The sequence below is a fragment of the Trachemys scripta genome, chromosome 1 (genome assembly GCF_013100865.1).
Source record: "Trachemys scripta elegans isolate TJP31775 chromosome 1, CAS_Tse_1.0, whole genome shotgun sequence".
Lineage (NCBI taxonomy): Eukaryota > Metazoa > Chordata > Testudines > Emydidae > Trachemys > Trachemys scripta.
The window spans coordinates 200,833,484-200,852,114 of record NC_048298.1 but is presented as its reverse complement, the minus strand read 5'-3'; the positions used below and the strand labels follow the sequence as shown (position 1 = coordinate 200,852,114).

At 41.9% G+C, this 18,631-nt stretch overlaps 1 protein-coding gene across 9 annotated transcripts in view; it reads right to left on the bottom strand.

Annotated features, from left to right (window-relative positions):
* The window catches only part of DMD (dystrophin), a 1,855,422-nt gene that overhangs the window by 1,661,149 nt on the left and 175,642 nt on the right, over window positions 1–18,631 (bottom strand). The gene's annotated exons all lie outside the window — the stretch shown is intronic.

Sequence of the window (18,631 nt, the reverse complement as noted above, 5' to 3'; positions counted from 1 at the left end):
GGTTGCAATGTCAAGCACTCAAAGGTTAGGAAATGCCAGAATTCAGCCCCCCTTGTGCATATGCATTAAGATACAGCCTTTAATTACACAATTACATAATAGTTTTCCACAGGACTCCTGTCACACGTAGTGTACAGGATGGACAGTGTGATGGGAATTAATCAGGCCTCCTTGTCTCAGTCTCTCTGTCCAGCTTCTGGCTCAATCTGTCCTCGCTTGCACTCCCACTGGCTCCCAATTTCAATCTTCTTCCTGCTTCTGCAACCCAGTATTGCCCCAGACCAGGCTCCTAGTCCCTGGCTACCTCGCAGCTTCTAGTCTTTCCCCAAAGTCTCCTGAACCAATTATTGCCTCCAGCCCATGCAAGACTGATGAAAAGGGAACACAACTGTACCAGGGCCCCAAGCTCAGCTCCCCCTCCCAAATAAACATCTATAAGTAATAACTTAAGAACAGAGTTAAAAAAATTATTACAGCTAATATTAAAAAAATATATATAATACATAGGTTGGGGAAAGAGTCTGTACAACTGGGTATAGTGCTTAGATTATCCACAAATACAAAGTTTATTTTTAAAAGTCATATGATACATAGAGTGCATAATCAGCAATAACCTAAATTTAGGTGAATAGATTTAACAATACAGTTTAGATATTAGAATCTGAATACTCGGGTACATCACTCATGAAAAGTTGTACAAATATTTGGTTGTGGAAAGCAAAATATATCAATGAGTGGAGATTGTCCCTCAGTAATTGAGAATTAGGTAGGTGGTCCATTTAGAAAATACAATCCATGAGGAAAGTATTTCAGTTACTTTCCTGACTGCGCTTCTCATAGGCACTGCAGCTCATCCCTCCTGGTATTGCCGATGTCCAGTGACGTGTTCTATGTAGATATCCCTCGACCACCTGATGGCATCCAACACCATGAGCTGCCGCATCAACCGAGCGTAGCGTTGACCGATTCCGCATTCCCTCAGCACTCACCCATTACTGGGGTCCCAGGCACCTATGGCTCCGACGATCAGTGCGTATGGCTGGACCTGGTAACCCTTAGCTCTCAAGGTTTCGGCCAGAGGGGCATATTTCTCTACCTTTCGAGCTCGGGCATCATGGAAGGCCCTGTTCTCGAATGGCACTGTGATGTCCACCATGATGATCTTCTTCCGGTCCTTGTTGGTGATGACTATGTCCAATCGCAGTTGACTGTCACTTCCAGGGATGGCGGAGTTTATAGCAACCTTCCCCATGGGTTGTGGGATGGCTCTGGCCAGGAGATCTTAAATGGCGTTGTGTCGCAGCTGCCAAGCTCTCAAATGGCGCTTGCAACTACACAGGACACGGGGTAGCATCTCATTGGTGTAGCTGCACTTCCTGCATCGCTTGTCCCGATTCCCATGGCGGACGGCTCCATTCAGTGGGACGCAGTTGAGCCAGGCCCTGTGGATGAACCTCCAGTCGGCAAATTGGTTGACGCTGCCCCCGGGGAGGAAGTGATTGCAGGAGTCCCACTTGCACGTCACCTCAAACACCTTGCCCTGGTCCGGCTTCCATTTCAGGTTTTCCATGTATTGGCAGCGGATGGCATCCAGTCAAGCCCACGGTGGCTGCATGCTTTCCCCAGGGCAAGAAACTTTCCAACCAATCCCTCCAGCCTGTCCCCCCTGCCCGCCTCCTGGACCGGGCTCGGTCCATGGGCCCGAGGGCTCTGCCCCCCACACTGGAGGGAGTGGCCCACAGCAGCCAGGCCTTCTCCGTTGGATGCGGTGTCTGGCAGATCAAAGGCAAACTCAATGATTCTATGATCACATCGGTGAAAATCAAGTGCAATGGAAGGAAATGACACCTCATTGAACATGATGTACTGGGGCCCCCAATTTCTTGCCACAGGCCTGATGACATCCACCCAGGTCCTGACCTCTCTGCATTTCTGTCAGGCTACTTCATGGTCCTCATCCTCCACAATGTCAGAGCTCTAACAGTAGCAGAGGTTGGGAGGGAGGAAGCATTCAGAGGACAGGGTGACAAGCTACCTGCTCTCAGTTCTTCTGCTTGATACCACAGTGGCCAATTGCAGGGACTGCATTACTCAGCCCCTACATTCTCACACTGGAACATACTTAATGCACATGGAATCTTCAAAGAATTTGGTGTCAAACTCTAAAAAAGTCTCTAATGAGCATTGTGAACTGAGATTTTTGGAAAGCTTATAACTTGGTGCTATTTTCTGCCCCATCATATCTAATCCATATTATATTCCCACTATTTAAAAGAAAACAATCTGTATTGCACCAAGGTGTTGTTCGTGTGTCTTCATATACAAAGCAAAAACAAATTTTAGAAACACTTCCATCTAAATGTGAAATAGACCAGTGTGCCACTTTTTGATATTTGCTGCCATAGTAGACTCTATTATGAGACATAATATATTAAATATTTCTGTTTTAAGATATCACCAAAGAATTTCATTGTTCCAACTGCATTGTCTAGAAAAGTGTTAGGAACTATTAATCAGCTGTGGTAAAACCCATGTCACAACATTTCTATTCGTGACATAAAATTAAGCCTAATAAGCCTACAGAGGTACAGTATTTCATAAGCAATGCTAAGCATTATTTAAATTCTTTTTGAGGTTCCTTCTGTCTGCACATTAATTGCTCAGTGAATGGAATAAAATATGCAAGACCTAACTCTTGTCTAAATAACTTAAAAAACAATCTACCTACACTAATTGACCTTCACATTAAGTTCATTACCTCTAAATCTAATCAATTTCTAGGACATCTTAGTACTTAACTCTGCCAAGATTAAAGGCTCTGCATTCATGACTATTTTTGAATTCAGAGTCAATGTACAAACAGACCTTTCTTCATTCCAAATGATTTAATGAATTCTATCAATTCCAAACAGAATATTTTATGCATAGTCCATGGTTTATTTCCATTGCAGTCTCAAATAAACCTGTGGAATGAACCATCGACTAGCTTTTTCTTTCTGTTCTATATTTATATACATATTGTAGTGGGGTTTTTTGTTTGGTTTGTTTTGGGTTTTTTGCAGAATGTATACACTGAGATCACTGATGTACTCCGATTACATTTAAAAAAAAATGTCTCCACAAGAGACCTTCGCTCAAAGAAAACATACAACTTTTAAAATGTAAATTGTTTGGAGATATCCATGCAGAATCATATATATATCATATATAGGAGCGTAAACACCATTAACTTTCAATGAGAGTTCTAGGGTATGTTTACAATGCAATTAAACTCCTGGGGCCGTCCCATGTCAGCTGACTCAGGCTCGCAGGGCTTGGACTAAGGGGCTGTTCAATTACAGCATAGACATTTGGGCTCAGGCTGGAGCCCAAGCTCTGAGACCCTCCCCACTTGTGGGATCCACTCCAGAATATCCAATAGCCTGGTGGAGAGGACACCCACCAGACCTGTGCAAGATCTGGGTTGAAGTGGCTGCTCCAAATCAGGCAGAGTGGGGAACCTGGGACTCCCCCATCCCAAGTAAGTGCCCTAACCACTGGGCTATTGGGTATTCTGGGGTAGACACATGCTAGCTCTCCTGCCCCACAAGTTACCAACCTGAGTGCCCCTGGCTGTCTTATGTGTAGTGTAGGCACGTTCTGAGCATGTCTATGGGACTGGGCCACACAAGCAAGATAGATAGGAAAAGGCCTACTTTGAGGGTATAGCCAGCCTTTAGTCATGAGCGAGGGCTTCAAGTCGCTCATTGACTATGGGGCAGCATCAGGATTTAGGCAGCATTGTGCGATGTCCATTCTTGGAAACTTAGATGCCTATAGGGATAAGTGGCAGCAGAGTGGAGGTTTTGTGAATGTCCGTGGCACCCAAACATTGGACTTTGGCACCTAACTCTGTTTGTGCCCTTAGGCATTTCTGTGCTGAACAGAGCAACACCTAAATACCTTTAAAAAATCTGGCCTTAAACCCTCATTTAGATAAACTGATAAATGTCCAGACTCACTGGGTGGAAATCCTGAATGGATATTCAGGATAACCATTTTTCCATATATTTTCTTAGCATGAGTGAATTGTTCAGATGAAAGAAATTTGTCTCTGAAAATAAAATCTGGCAGAAAAAATCAATCAATCAATACATTTAAAAAGAAAGAGCATCTCCCACTACAAGAAATATAAAATTGCTTCTAACCTGTGGATGCCACACAAATTGTTTTAATCTGCTTAGAGTATGTCTACACTGCCGGAGGAAGGTTCGATTCCCAGTGCAGATAGACAGACTCATGCTAGCTCAGCTCAAGCTACCTCACAAAAATTATCAGTGTGGACATTTCAGCACGGGCAACAGCTCAGGCTAGCCATCAGAGTGTGGACCCAAGAGGTCAAGTGGTCTTAGACTTGGGTGGTTAGCTCATGCTGCTACACATGCTGCAACACCCACACTACTATTTTTTTTAGCATGTTAGCTCGAGCTGAGCTAGTGAGTATATCTGCACCGGGAATCATACCTCCCAACTCCAATGTAGATGTACCCTAAGAGTCCTTAAATGCAACATTTACCAGTTTTTGACATTTATGTCTCAGCTCCCTATGTATAAATAAGTTCAAAACATCATCAACTTGTAATTGTAGATAACTCTTAGGCTGTCTAGTGTGTGCGCTTTTTGTGTGTGCATGGTTTTTTAGAGGTTCATTCGATTTCAGAAGGAAACGGGCAGTTTCCACTGATTTTGGGAGAACCTGACAGGTATGGAAAATCTCAGGAAGGATGGAGCATTCACACATTTTCTAGGGCTGAGATACTCTGGTACTGTGATGCCCTTGGTGTCAGATTTATAGAACAGTCACATATTTCCAGTTGCAGATCCAAATCAATTTACCCAGCTGTGGGATTCAATGTGCTATCAAGCTAGCATCTGATATTTGCACATATATGGGTCAATCTTTCACTGGTGGTCTATATAATAAGATTCCAGGCATGTCACCCTGTCATTCTGAAGGCGATTAAGTCTGTAGAGTCAGAGCAGAGCAATGGAAACAGCCACAAGCATGGCTGAGAGCTTTTTGTTGTTCAGAATATCACCAAGATGAACCATCACTGAGATTTGCTGTCTGTTACCATCCGAAGTTCTCAGCTCTTTTGACTTTATGAATTACACCTGAGTGATGTTCAACTACTGTAAGGCATGTATTTGCAACTGCCAAGAGTCTAGACCACTGTGATATCAGAAGTAACTCAGCCATTCACCACCCTGACTATATAGCTAATTTGTGCAGAAATTTCATTGGTTGTATGAGGGAGACTTGTGGATGGTGGATTACTTGTCCCATCTGCCATATCCATGCATCCAACTGCAGCTTGCACAAATCAACACAAATCTCCTAGCAAAAACTACCCACACAACAACACAACCTGCCCACACAAGAACCCCAAATACACCCCCCCTCACTTGCCATGGACACAAATCAACACAAATCTCCCAGCACAACAAAAAACCACCCACACAACAACACAACCAGCACTCACAATATCTTCAAACATCACTCTGAAGCCTAGAATGTCTGTTGACTCAGTGTAAAGTGATAGAAAGGGCTACAAGTATGGCTGAGAGCTCTTTTTGTTTAGAATATCACTAGGGTTGCCAGTTTTGGTTGGATGTATTCCTGGCAATTTCAACACATGACATAATCTTTAGTTAAAGATTAATCTTTAATTCCTGTAGACTCCAGGCCAATCCTGGAGGGTTGGCAACCCTAAATAGCACCAGGTTCAATATATTTGGCTTTTTCACATGGAATTTTATGAATTACACCCACACGGTATCACAGCGATTCAGCTGCTAGTAAACTCGTCATCCCCCGAGGCACAAGTATCATTACACCCTAGATGATAAATAACACAGCAGGTGCTGTTAGGCACGGAGTAAGTATTTAGCAATGCATCAAACCAACAGCCTGATTTAGAGCAAAACGAAACATTGGCCCCATAAATACAAATTGTTTTCCTTAATATATAGCATCATAATTGTACATAGTGAAAGTTGTTCTGCTTTCCTACTTGAAAATGATATCCTTGTTGTATTTTGTCACTCAGAGAAGCATTATACTATACCTAAAAAAATAAAAAAAGACATTTATTTACTATATGTATTCTGGTCAAGCCAAGCCACAGCATTCTTATCAACAATTCTCAAGACACAAAGACCTCCAGGAAGTTGCAGTCCTCAACAATGTGTGTAATGGTTTGTGTCTGCCCACACTGATGTAGTGGACTGTCTCTAAACACCACTGAAATTCCATGTCCTTTCAGACATGATCCACAACTATAATATCCCCCAGCAACTCAAAATGGCTATGTTATTATACAAATACAGTTACTGAGAAGTCAGAATAGAGTCACATCTGCATAATTTTTTTCTTCCTTTCAACTACTGGTCTGGAATACATGTTTCAAAACTTCTGTTTTCAAAAAGGACTTACACACATAGTAGCCTAAGTCCTGTTGTCTTTTCTACACAGTACAGCGTTGTACACTAGAGGGCACTAAAGTGCACCAATGTGTTGTGCACCAACTGCCCCATGTAGACCCTGCTGCTGCCCTGCACAGACAATCCCTCAGTCTCCTAAGTCCCTTTTGCAAATGGGACTTGGGCTCCTAACTCAGGTGCTATTGAAAAAGAATTTCCCATTGGATTCTCTTTTTCTTGACTTTTACTTTAAATTTAAAATTTTATTTTAAATTATCTAAATTTAGTTATTTTAAGTTACAGGAAAGCAGTAATTAGAGCTGGTTGAAAAATGCTCATTTTCCCTTTTTTTTTCTTTCAAGTTTTCAAATTCAAAAAAATTTGACCAGCTCTAGTAATAATGATATAATGAACATATATTATTATATAGTCTACGTTGTGTGTAGTGCATGGGGAAAAACAACAACCCACCTCCCCCAGATAAAAGAATAAAGACACTTACATAAACCTGCAACCTACAATTCAGCAATAAAAAAATTATACACATATAGAAAAAAATAAACAAATGACTATAAGTTCCACTGTGAAGTATGAGTGTGTGTGTGTGTGTGTATGTGTTTATTAAGTTAAGTCTTGATCATCTCTTCAACACCTTTAACAGTTTAAAAGAAACTGAATGTGTACAAATTCTCTATGTAATTCTGTAACATACCTGGTCTTTGGTGTAAATCAACTTTCAAATGTTCTATCAAGGGAGAAGGACAGGGAAACACTGCAATGAGTAAGGTAAGCTTTGTGGGTAAGATCTTTGTATGTATATGTATATCCCTAACCTACTTCTCTCTGGACAACGACCAATTCTCACAGCAGATAATGATTCTTACCTGTCAAACAGGCCATATCATAGTTTTTCTTCTCAATTAACAAAGGAAATTAAAAGTTGTGAATATTAAAGTATGCATTAAAATTATACTGGCAAATGGTAGAGATAGGTGAACTGTCAAGGCCCATTTATAATCTGCACTGAAGTACTTAACGGCATTAATCTCTTGTCCTATGTAGAGAAGGAATGCTTTGGAGTAAGACTATAGTCAACTTTAGCAATGTTCAGACACTAGTTTTGTGGCACTCCAGTAGACAAGGAGTCAGAATAATAGTACACCTCTACCTCAATATAATGCTGTCCTCAGGAGCCAAAAAATCTCACCGTGTTATAGGTGAAACCGCGTTATATCAAACTTGCTTTGATCCGCCAGAGTGCGCAGCCCCGCCCCACCGGAGCGCTGCTTTACGTGTTATATCCGAATTCGTGTTATGTCGGGTCTCATTATATCAGGGTAGAAGTGTATAATAAAACTTCCGGCACATTGTTACATGCAATATATTCAAATGGACTACCTATAAAATTAAAAAAGTCATGTTTTCAAAAAAATCACACAATTTATAGCTATCACATGCTAATTACAGTGGAACAGGAGCATCTCATCAAACCATGGGAAGGCACAACAAAGGAGAGTACATGACAGAAAAATAATTCACTAAGCATGATGATGTAAGGAAATAAACTGCTGCAGACAGAGAACACACAAAATGCAACAAGATGTCAAGAACATGTGTAAATTAATACTGATTTTCTCAAGCACTAAAATTGTCACTTGTAATGGGAGTTCTTCTAATATTAATAATGCAGATGGATACAGCTCCAGTATGAAAATGTTTCTCTCTTTATGCAAATGTATCACATCTGAGAGGTAAGTCACTGCCATTTTATGACATATAAAAGTCAAATGGTATGTTATTAATGGGATTATATGTATTTAAATACTTGTCAATAAGACCGTCAGTAGAATAAATAGTCCAGCAAAGGAGCATAACCCTTTTTAATGTTCTCCTGTAGCGTAGCGATAAGGAAGAGAGGAGATAGTAAGACAGGGCTGAGTTATGAATGTATATGATATATGTTCTCTCTCCTTATTGGTGTGAAATGGATGTACAAAGAGTCTGTAGGTCCTGATCCAAAGCCCACTGAAGTCAACAGCAGTCTTTCTCTTCACATCAATGGGCTTTTGCGTCAGCCTCTTAGAGCATGTAGGGTCACCTCTAGGTACAGTACTTCTGAGGAGAAATGCATACGCTCTTTTACATAGGTCTGTAGAAATCTTTATTTAGGACCAATTCCTGCCATTCCTGTTTAGGCAATCTCATCACAAAAGTAGCTTAAAAGAGGTATCTACAGAAAATACTTTGAAAGCATTAACATAAATATTCTATGCAAGGTATTTTTTCCCTCTTAAAACTAAATGTAACTCAAGATATCAATATTATGAAACAGTCAATTATAGAAATTTAGAATTACTACTCTGCAGAGATCAAGGCACAGAATATATGCAGGTTTCTGGACTACATATGGATTGAAATACACCCTAAGTATCTATGATGCTTTCATCATCTGAGGGGAGAATATGTAGAGTGTTTCATTTTGGAAACAATACCTAGCAATTATCATCATAACCTCTCCAAACCTGGGATTCTGTGTGTGTGTGTGTTTGTCAGCCTCTCTAAGAAGATAATTTGCATAGCCTACAAATGCCTTTTTCCCCTAGCTCCCAGAGCACAAATGAAAGGAGGTGATATTGGGGGCTCAGCAGTGATGCCCTGACATGCAAAGTACTCCTTATTCTCACTCCTTGCCCCATGACAAAGAGAGGGGCCTCTCTTTCACTTCAATGTACCATCACCACCTCAGGCTACCTCGCTCACTACCTCTTGACCTACATTTTTTTAAAACAATGCCCATCTGAAAACTTATTTTGCACTACTCTGAAGAGAAGTGTTGCCCCTTCTCAGAGAATAGTCCCTTAGCATGTCAAGGATGCACTTAGCATCCTCTAGGAATGCTAAGGGCATGGTCAAGATCATCACCAACCGATCATTTTACTCAGTCCCTTTTGGATTTGAGCAATCTTGTTGCTCTCTTGGCATTTGATGCACCACTATGGTCAAAAAGGACAAATACCCATCTGAATTGCTACTCCATACAAGTCATTAACAGTATTAAATAAACAGAGGAAATACCAGCCATTGCCTGCAAAGATCACCAGACAGCTGCATCCAACATGCTGCAAACAGCTACCTCACAAGGACACAAAAGCCAACATGCTGATCAATGCAGAGTCAATAAGCATTTTACCATTCAGTTTTTTTGCAGACTCATCTGACTTGGTCAGCATCATAGAACCTGGTATGATTGTCACCAAAGGCCTACACTAGCTTACCTTGCCTTCCAGAATGGTCTGTTCACCACAGATCGAGTCCAAGGGATGACAACTCAGGAGTCAGAATGCCTATTCTGTTCCCTACCAAACTCAAATGCAAGAAAAGCTCGATTGAAACTTAAATTTGTGAATCCCAAGACAAGACTAGCCTGACCATCTTGCTAATCTAATGACCTCCAGATACCAAAGGTTTCCCAGAGGAATTGATAGAGATCCTGTCTGTGTTTCTCTCTGAACAGAAAGCAGCATCTGGAAATCATATAGACACAAGAACACTCACTCACAGCTGAGAAGGACTTGATTGCAAGAAGACTGATACAGTCACTGGCAGTGACTTGTTCTGGTGCATCCTTTACTTCCCTGGGCAAAGCTTTCCTTTTGATGCAGAGCTCTTCAAAGCTTTCATTTGAACTGTACTGCCTTTGGGATTGGGCTTCTCTGACTATCTAACTAGTTTTCTAAATAGGACAACTCATCTTTCTGTCATGCTCAAGGGCCGAGTCATTTCCCCAACTCCCTCACTGCCCTCTGTGTCTCACTCCCTTGTTAATTTTTTTTCTTGGATTAACCTTCCTTCCAGCACTCACTCTGATCAGAGTGATGTTGCTGGTCCCACAATGGACAACTGTCCCCAGATGCAGAGCAAGGAGTCATTCTGATACCTGTCAAGTTCTGAATTCTGAATTATTTCAGTGCATTATTTAAGCAAAAAGACAGCAAAATAAACTCCAATAAATTATCCTTTGCCTAATATATATAATGAGTTTTAAATTAAGAAGAATTTTCTCCTACCTACTTAAATTATGCAGCTATAACTGCAAGTCTTCTTTCCCATTAAACTAGAAATCCATTTTTCATCTTCAAATTCAGAAATTCTATTAAGCTATTTAGTAAGTAGTTATTACGTCGCTCTGTTCCCAAAAAAGGCATTTACAAGAAAACCACATGTGCAAGGAAGTAATCTTATTCAATAATAATAAATCTGCATTGTAATTGGAAGTGCAGCAGCACTCCCACCTTTGAGGGTTTTTTTTTTTTTTTTTAAATACGATACTGGCAAGGATGGCTGAGGATGCTCACATTATAATCTTATCACAGTCTTCATGAGATATGATTGTCCCTACAATTAGCCATAAAGACAGACTGTTTCCTTCTCATAAAACTTTATTCCATTCAACATAACAAATTAGTCTGTTACATAGCTTCAGTTATGCATGATACTCATTTATCAAAAGCAACTTACTAAAGCAAGGCAATTGAATAGAAAAGAAACAAACTAGTGTGCTATAGCACCAATGGTAAGAAAAAACATGTAACCATTAATTTAGCTGTTGAAGCTAAACTCTATTTCTGAATGAAGGTGCTAATTAAATTCCAATATTTAAACATATCATGTACTTTGTGCATTTCTGATTCTCAAGAATTTAAAGACGACACAGAAGCTTCCTTTCTATTTTTTTTTTTTTTTTAATTCTCAAAGTTTTAGTACCTGTGGTTTGTCTGTGGCATTGGTTAACACAAGAACAGTTCCAAAACAGATATTCCAAGCCTAATACAAAATGAATTTCTGTCCAGGAAAGAAAATGTTATCCTTTAGCATATGGTACTACATAAAACCATTATAATGCAATTAGGCAGACTAGGGACAAACTGCTAGAAACAAAAATTAAAAGATGATGCCCGGACAGCACTTGGTAACAGATTTGATTCCATGTGCTGCTGTGCTGAACCATGCAACATCCTTTCAAATATAAAAATGTTTGTACAGGGTCGAGCACAGTGGGGTTCCAATCTCCGTTGGGGCCCATAGGTGCTGCCATAACCCAAGTAAATAATAATAACTAACCCATGCAAAAGATTAAGTTATTTTATTTTTAACAATGTTTCCTACCCACTGCAGGTTTCAATGAGAACTAAGCCATTAACATGATCCTATTAAAGGAGAACGGCTCTTTTCGTAAGTACCTGCACACTATATACTAAGCCAAAGTAGTAAATTCTCCAACTTCCAAAGTACTATATTATTTGGAAATTGGGGCTGGAAAAGTATCCTAACACCAAAATACTTGAAAGAAGCTGAAAGTGAACTTCTAGACAAGTTGTATAGAACAAGGTAAAGTAGGTTCGACATTTTTTGAAACAGCTTAAAATATTTTAAAACAGTTTTAAAGGAGTGTACTTAAGAGATTATTTCTTCTGTCCATTCCTTTTTGGGGGGGTTAGGGGGAGATCAGTTTAATTTTTATGAATATAAAACAGTTTTAAAATATTTATTATTGGAAATACTGATGCATATATTATTGGAACTTAAGTGAGGCTGTAACTGCAACTTGGCATAAAGCCCGTGCTCAGAGACAATATTTAAATGCAAAATGGAAAAATAATAGAAAATATTGATCAGTTATATAATACTGATTTGCATTATGTCTGCTATAAAAAGAGAATAAAATAATGTGCATTTTAACCATATTTTACTAATTGAGCAAATTAGCAGCAATGGACAACCACAGAACTTGAAGAGACTGTTTCAGCTTTTTATCCTATCTTCTAATGTCTTAGCACCTCTGCTTCAAAATTTCTCTGGAACTCAGAATTTCAAAGGCACTCAAAATCAATGATAAATGCAAAGAAGAAGAATTAATAAAACATGTTCTAACATAAAAAGTTTGCATACGATTATTGGAGATGATTCAGGGTGACTTGTTTACGCAGTCCCACAATGGGTTTGTTGTATACTAACATGCTTGCCTTAAGGGTCTTTGTATGGTATGTCTTCAGAACACCATAATTTTAATCTATAAAAATCTTTCAGAAATGTTTAATCACTCACGCGCGCCATGCAAGCAAATGAAAATGGGCCTGGTACTTCTCCCCTCATGAACGTGGGAAAAGACGGGCTGAGTATAGGCAGAGCTTTGGCTCTAATTGCCCCATCCAGGGCATCAGCCAGCACAAATGATGTTCACTGTTCCCTGCAACTGGTGTTCCTTCAACATTTTCAAAATTTCTAATGATGATGGCAGGAGGAGGTTGCTTGCAACTGGAGTTATTCCTCCTGATTTACACTGATGTAATTAAGATTGAAATCAGGACCAAATGGTGCAAGTCTAGTCATAGGCACTTCAGAAAGAATTCAGCCATTAAAAGAAATTTAAATTTTCAAAGAATATCACTATTACAAATACATCCATTACCGATCGTTTGACATCTTGCTAAAATATTGTTTCTTAGGCTTCCTTTCATCCCAGTCCTCTAATGACATGTTTGGAAGCTAAGTGGAAACAGAGTAGGGAGTTTTCAATTAAAGGGTCAGTAATTCAGTAATGAGTAAAGACCTCTCTGATGCGGTGGACACTTCATCAAGAGGAATCCAATTACAAGAACATGCCTGGATAACAAGAGATTAGTCTGTTAAACTAAACAGACTCATCTTCCAGCTAAATCAGTACAGGAGACATGATCCTGGTAGGAGAAAAGAAAGCTAATCTTCTGAAATTTCTGTATGATCTTCAACTTCCAGTTAGGCCTGAAAAAATCCTCTCATGATATCACAGTCAGAGTTCTTAAATGATACTGAAGTAATAACATATTTTAACAAACAGGGGTGAATTAGGAATATAATGGTCCTCAAAAACAGAGAATTCTGAATACAGAAAAAAGCAGTAAATCAAATGTGCTTCACTTAGCAGGAAATCTAGTCATCAGAACAGATTGCTTGAGTCAATGTAGATATGTTCATTTAGGAGAACAGACACTCAAAGCACGGATCTTTTCCTGGTCATGAGAGACCAGTGTTGAGGCTTTTGATCAAGTCACAGTTACCAAGGTTTTCCTTTCTACCGTTGACACAAATACATTAGTGGGACTTGAACGCTGGTCTGTAGAGCTACCAGACAACAAGCATCCCCATACTGGCACACAGAAGCAGCTCTAATGTGCCCATCCCCTCTGACCCATAATCTGGTTTGTGCAGAGTTTGCACACCATGGAAAGTCCCACCTCTAGTGATCCAACTGACAGTTGACTTAGAGATCCCTGATTGGCTCCTAGATCCTGTATATGCCTATGGGGTGTACCAGGAAGTGCCCAGGCAACAATGCTTATCCCTAGCTAGCTGCCACAACCACACTACTTCTGAACTCCAAGTACCTCAGCTCTGATTTGGATTCTGACTCACAGTCAAGTGCCAGAAGCCCAAAACAGACCCTGATACCTAGTATTGACCCTCAGCCTGATTCCTGACTGTGTCTGACTCTTGGCTTGACTCCTGACTCTAACTTTGAACCTCATCTTGACACTTGACTCCAATTCCAGCTCTAAAGTATGAGTTTGGTTCTTGGCTCTCAGGCTCCTGTCTATCTTTGTAAAGGATCCTGACAGTTTGCCTGGACCCCCTAACCCATGGAGAAGATGGCCGCTGTGAGGACATGGAGGCATTGGGCCACCCACTATTCACCATCTCCCAAAGGGTACTAAACACACCTGAATGGGTTGACAGCCCCGAGGAGGAACTGCTCACATTGCGAACATAGGTGATGCAGCTTTCATCTGACAAGCAGTTCCTGTGGGTGCAGGCTACCTGACTACACAATGAAAATGCCATACTATGGGCCCAAACGGCACAGTATGCTACTGAGAAACAGATACTGTGAAAGCAGGCTTCCCAGTTGCAGGATGAGAACAGTGTCCAAACATGCACACCTGGACCCCAGTCCAACACTTCACCTCCCAAAGTGTTTCAACTAAGACCGCCAAAAATTTAGGGCTATCATCAGCCAACATTACCTGCTGTTCCTGCTCCACTTCCAGTTCTACCCCACTGACCCGGCCAAAGCAGAATTCATAATTAAACTCCTGAAGGGAGAGGTGCTGGATTGGGCTTTGCCCCTATTAGAATGACAGAGCCTGATTCTATCAAACTGGGACAGTTCCTCCAGGTCTTTTCTTTTATTTTCGACAATGCTCACTGTGCTAGCTTGGTCAAAACAGCCCTGCAAGAACTATGGCAAGAGCAGGGATCAGCCACCTCTTACGCCACCCACTTTAGGCAACTCAGCTCTAATACACATTTGAATGAAGCAGCCTGGCTCTACCATTTCCGTTGAGGATTATGTGAAGAGATCAAAGATGAGCTAGCTCGCATATAAACCCTGATCAACGTAGATGTCTTTGTCGACCTCACCATCGCTATTGACAATAGGCTGCATGAGTGAAGAAAAGAAAGGAAGAGGGGCTGTGCTGCCATCTAGCCAATATCCCCCAGGACCCATTTCTAGCCCAGTCCCAGAACCCATGCAAATCAACACAGCCCATCATCCCCTGACTCCCAAGCAGAGGAAGTGCCATTGATACCATGGCCTGTGTTTCTACTGTGGAGAATCTGGCCACACTCTTGCTCTCACACAGAAAAAGTTATAAAATGACCAAGCCCAGGCCCAGGAAAGGGGACTGATAAGGCAAGCCCTGGGTATCCACCCTGCTGACTCCTCCCCACTTCTTACCAAAGCATGTCCAAGGCACAGTGAGTTCTCACTGCACTTGCAAGTCCAGGTTTGCCTGCACATCCCAGAGAAACCCCAACAAATACCCCCATAGTGGGCACTCACGGACTCTGGGGCTGTGGATAACTTTATAGATGCCAAAATACCACAAGCCTTGGGCATCTCAGTGCAGCAAAAATGACCCTTGACTTCAGAAGACTCGCTCCTATCCTCAAGCCCAGTAACAGTGGAAATGGCATCCCTGGACCTGGTTACTCAGGAACATGAGGAAATCCTATAGTTCAGAGCAAATTCCTGTGTCACACTTCCCCATCATTCTCAGCATCTTGTTGCTGGCCTTATGGAAGGAATTACGTCCTTTGGCATAAGCAGAAAGTCCATTTCTGCTTTGAAGTCTGTCAGTATGTTTGCCTGTGCACACCACCTGACAATCCCAGCTTCAAGATGCATCCCTCCAGCCTGAGTCCAGGTTGCCACTGAGTAGTCCTCAGGTCCAGGCTGTGGCCAAGCTGGTCCATAGCAGACTCCTAGTCTTCCCTCAAAGTACCATGACTACACAGATGTTTTTGAGAAGAACATTATGGATGTCCTACCATCATACTGCGACTATGATTGTCCAATTGAGCTGCAGCCTGCAGCCAAGATACCTTTCAGGAACAACTATGCCATGCCTGAGCCAGAACTGGCTGCCCTGCAAGCCTATCTCCAGGAGCAGCTGGCCGAGAGATTTACCAGTCTCTCCACCTCCTTTGCCAGTGGTTTGTTTTTTTTTTTCCATTAAAAAGAAAGATGGGACCCAGTGCTGGTGCGTGGATTACTCGGCCCACAACAAGGTAACCATCAGAAACTAATAACCTATCCCACTAATTCTGGAATTGTTGGATTGCATACAGTCAGCCCAGGTGTTTACCAAGCTTAATCTGAGAGGAACATGCAGCCTGATGGGGATGTATGCAGAGGATGACTGGGAAATGGTCATTTGAACCCAGCATGCCACTATGAATACTTGTTAATGGCATTTGGTCTTACAAACACCCCAATAATAGTCCATCACTTCATGAATGAGGTATTTCAGGACATCCTATGCCAATACATTAGAGTCTATCGCAATGACATTCTCTTTTTGGTGAGCCCTGAACAGCACACTTGACATGTCTGGTCAATCCTGGATCAGCTCGAATGACATGGCCTATGTGCAAAGCTTGAGAAGTGCAGCTTTGATCAGCAGTCCTTCGGTTATGTCTTGTCCCTTGAAGGACTTTGAATGGACCTCAGGAAGGTGAACAATGTTCAGGCCTGGGCAGTCCCCAAGAATATCAAGGAGAGTTATTCTTTCTAGGGTTTGCCAATTTTTATAGGTACTTCTTTCCTGGATTTTTGGACTGATTAGCCCAATTGACAGTGCTCCTCTCCAGACACACCTCCTTCACCTGGTCTCCAGAGGCTCAAAGGGCATTCAACCAACTAAATATGGCCTTCACCAGTGTTCCACTCCTCATCCATCCTGACCCAACTTGAGCCTTTGTTGTCAAGACTGAATCATCTAACATATCAATCAGCACAATATTTTCCCAAAGGTGTGGATCCCTAACAGCACTTACTCCCATGTACTTATTACTCCCAGAAACTCACACCAGCAGAATAAGAAGCTTCCATCAAAGCTGTATCCAAGGAATGGTGGCACCAACAGCTCAAAGGTGCCCGATACCTAAAACAAGTGCCCACAGACCATAAAAATTTGTAATATCTCCATAGGTCAAAGGTGCTGAACCAACGACAGCTCCAATGGCTCCTGCTCTTCACACGCTTACCAACACCTATCACCCAGGAGGCCAGAACAAGGCAGTCATTGCCCTGTCCTGGAACAAGGGGAATACTTGCCCAATCATGACCACTCCTGTGAGGAGCCATCATATGTACTCAAGTCCCATAATTTCATGGATACTGTCATTCCTCAAGACCACCTGTTCGAATCTGTTCAGCTTGGAAGGAGGAGCCCTTTCCCAGGGACCTTGAGGCAAAAAGTAAGGGACAACACCAGATGTGAGATGGCTTTTTCTACATCAAGGCCTGCTTATACATTCCATGTGGACAACCCCAACAGGAGGTGATGAGGCTCTGCTAGTGGGCCACTTCAGCTACATCAAGACTTATCACTTGTTGCCTGCTCCTTCTGGTGACCCTGGACATGCATAATGGTCCACTACTATGAGCTATGTGCTTGCACCCTAACGCCTTCAAAAACCCCGTCTGAATACTGGGTGGCTATTATCCTCGATTTTATAGTCGATTTTCCTGTGTCTGACAGGCAGTCATCTTCATGGTGGTAGACTAACTAAATAAAATGGCCACTTCCTTCCCGTCATGAATCTGCCCTCTGCAGAGGAAATGGCTCAGCTCCTGGTGGAACATGTCAGCTGTCTCTGTGGACTCCCCCAAATGTATTGTCTGACTGAGAACCAGAATTTGTGTCACAGTTTCGGCAGAAAACTCTATGGTTGCTTCTGGTCCATGCTCATAAGTCTCATAGATATATAATCTTTAAGGTCAGAAGGGACCATCATGATCATCTAGTCTGACCTTCTGCACATTGCAGGCCACAGAATCTCACCCACCCACTGCTGTAATAGACCCCTAACCTCTGGCTGAGTTACTGAAGTCCTCAAATCAAATCAAAGTCCTCCACTTACCATCCACAGGCTGATGACCAGTCAGAGTAAATCAGATTTTGGAGCAATTCCTGTGATTCTTTACAAATTATCATCAAAATGACCTGTCAGCCCTCTTGTACCAAGCGGAGTTTGCCAACAATGCTCACAGTATTCTTCACTAGGCAGAGTCCTTTCTATATAAACTTTACCTCTATGTACCCTGCAGCTACCAGCTGGGTCTGGCAGATCCATGAGGTCCAGTAGGAGCTTAAAACACATCTTGAGAATGTAAAGAAGGACTACAAGTGACATGCTGACCTTCAGCATTGGGAAGGCCTGGCATTTGCTGTGGGAAAGACGGTGTGTCTTTCAGCACAACACCTCACACGGACCAGCCCCGTCGCAAACCGGGTCACCATTTGGCTCTGACTACCCAGATTCTAGAAGGGTCCACCCAGTGTTTCATGCATCTCTACTGAAGCCACAGATCAATAGCCCCTGCGTGCACTGAACACAACTGCCTCCCCTGCAGTGCAAGACCAGGTTCATGACAAATACGTAGTCTACAATATACTGGCCTCTAAAATGAAACATTGCTCCCTCAGCCTTTCATTGATATGAAAAGCTATAACCTCAAGGAATGATCCTGGGAGCTGACATCCCAGGTCTGTGCACCCAACCTTGTGGCAGCCTTCCATGAACCCCATTCAGACAAATCCAGCCAGGCAGGCAGCGTCCCTAC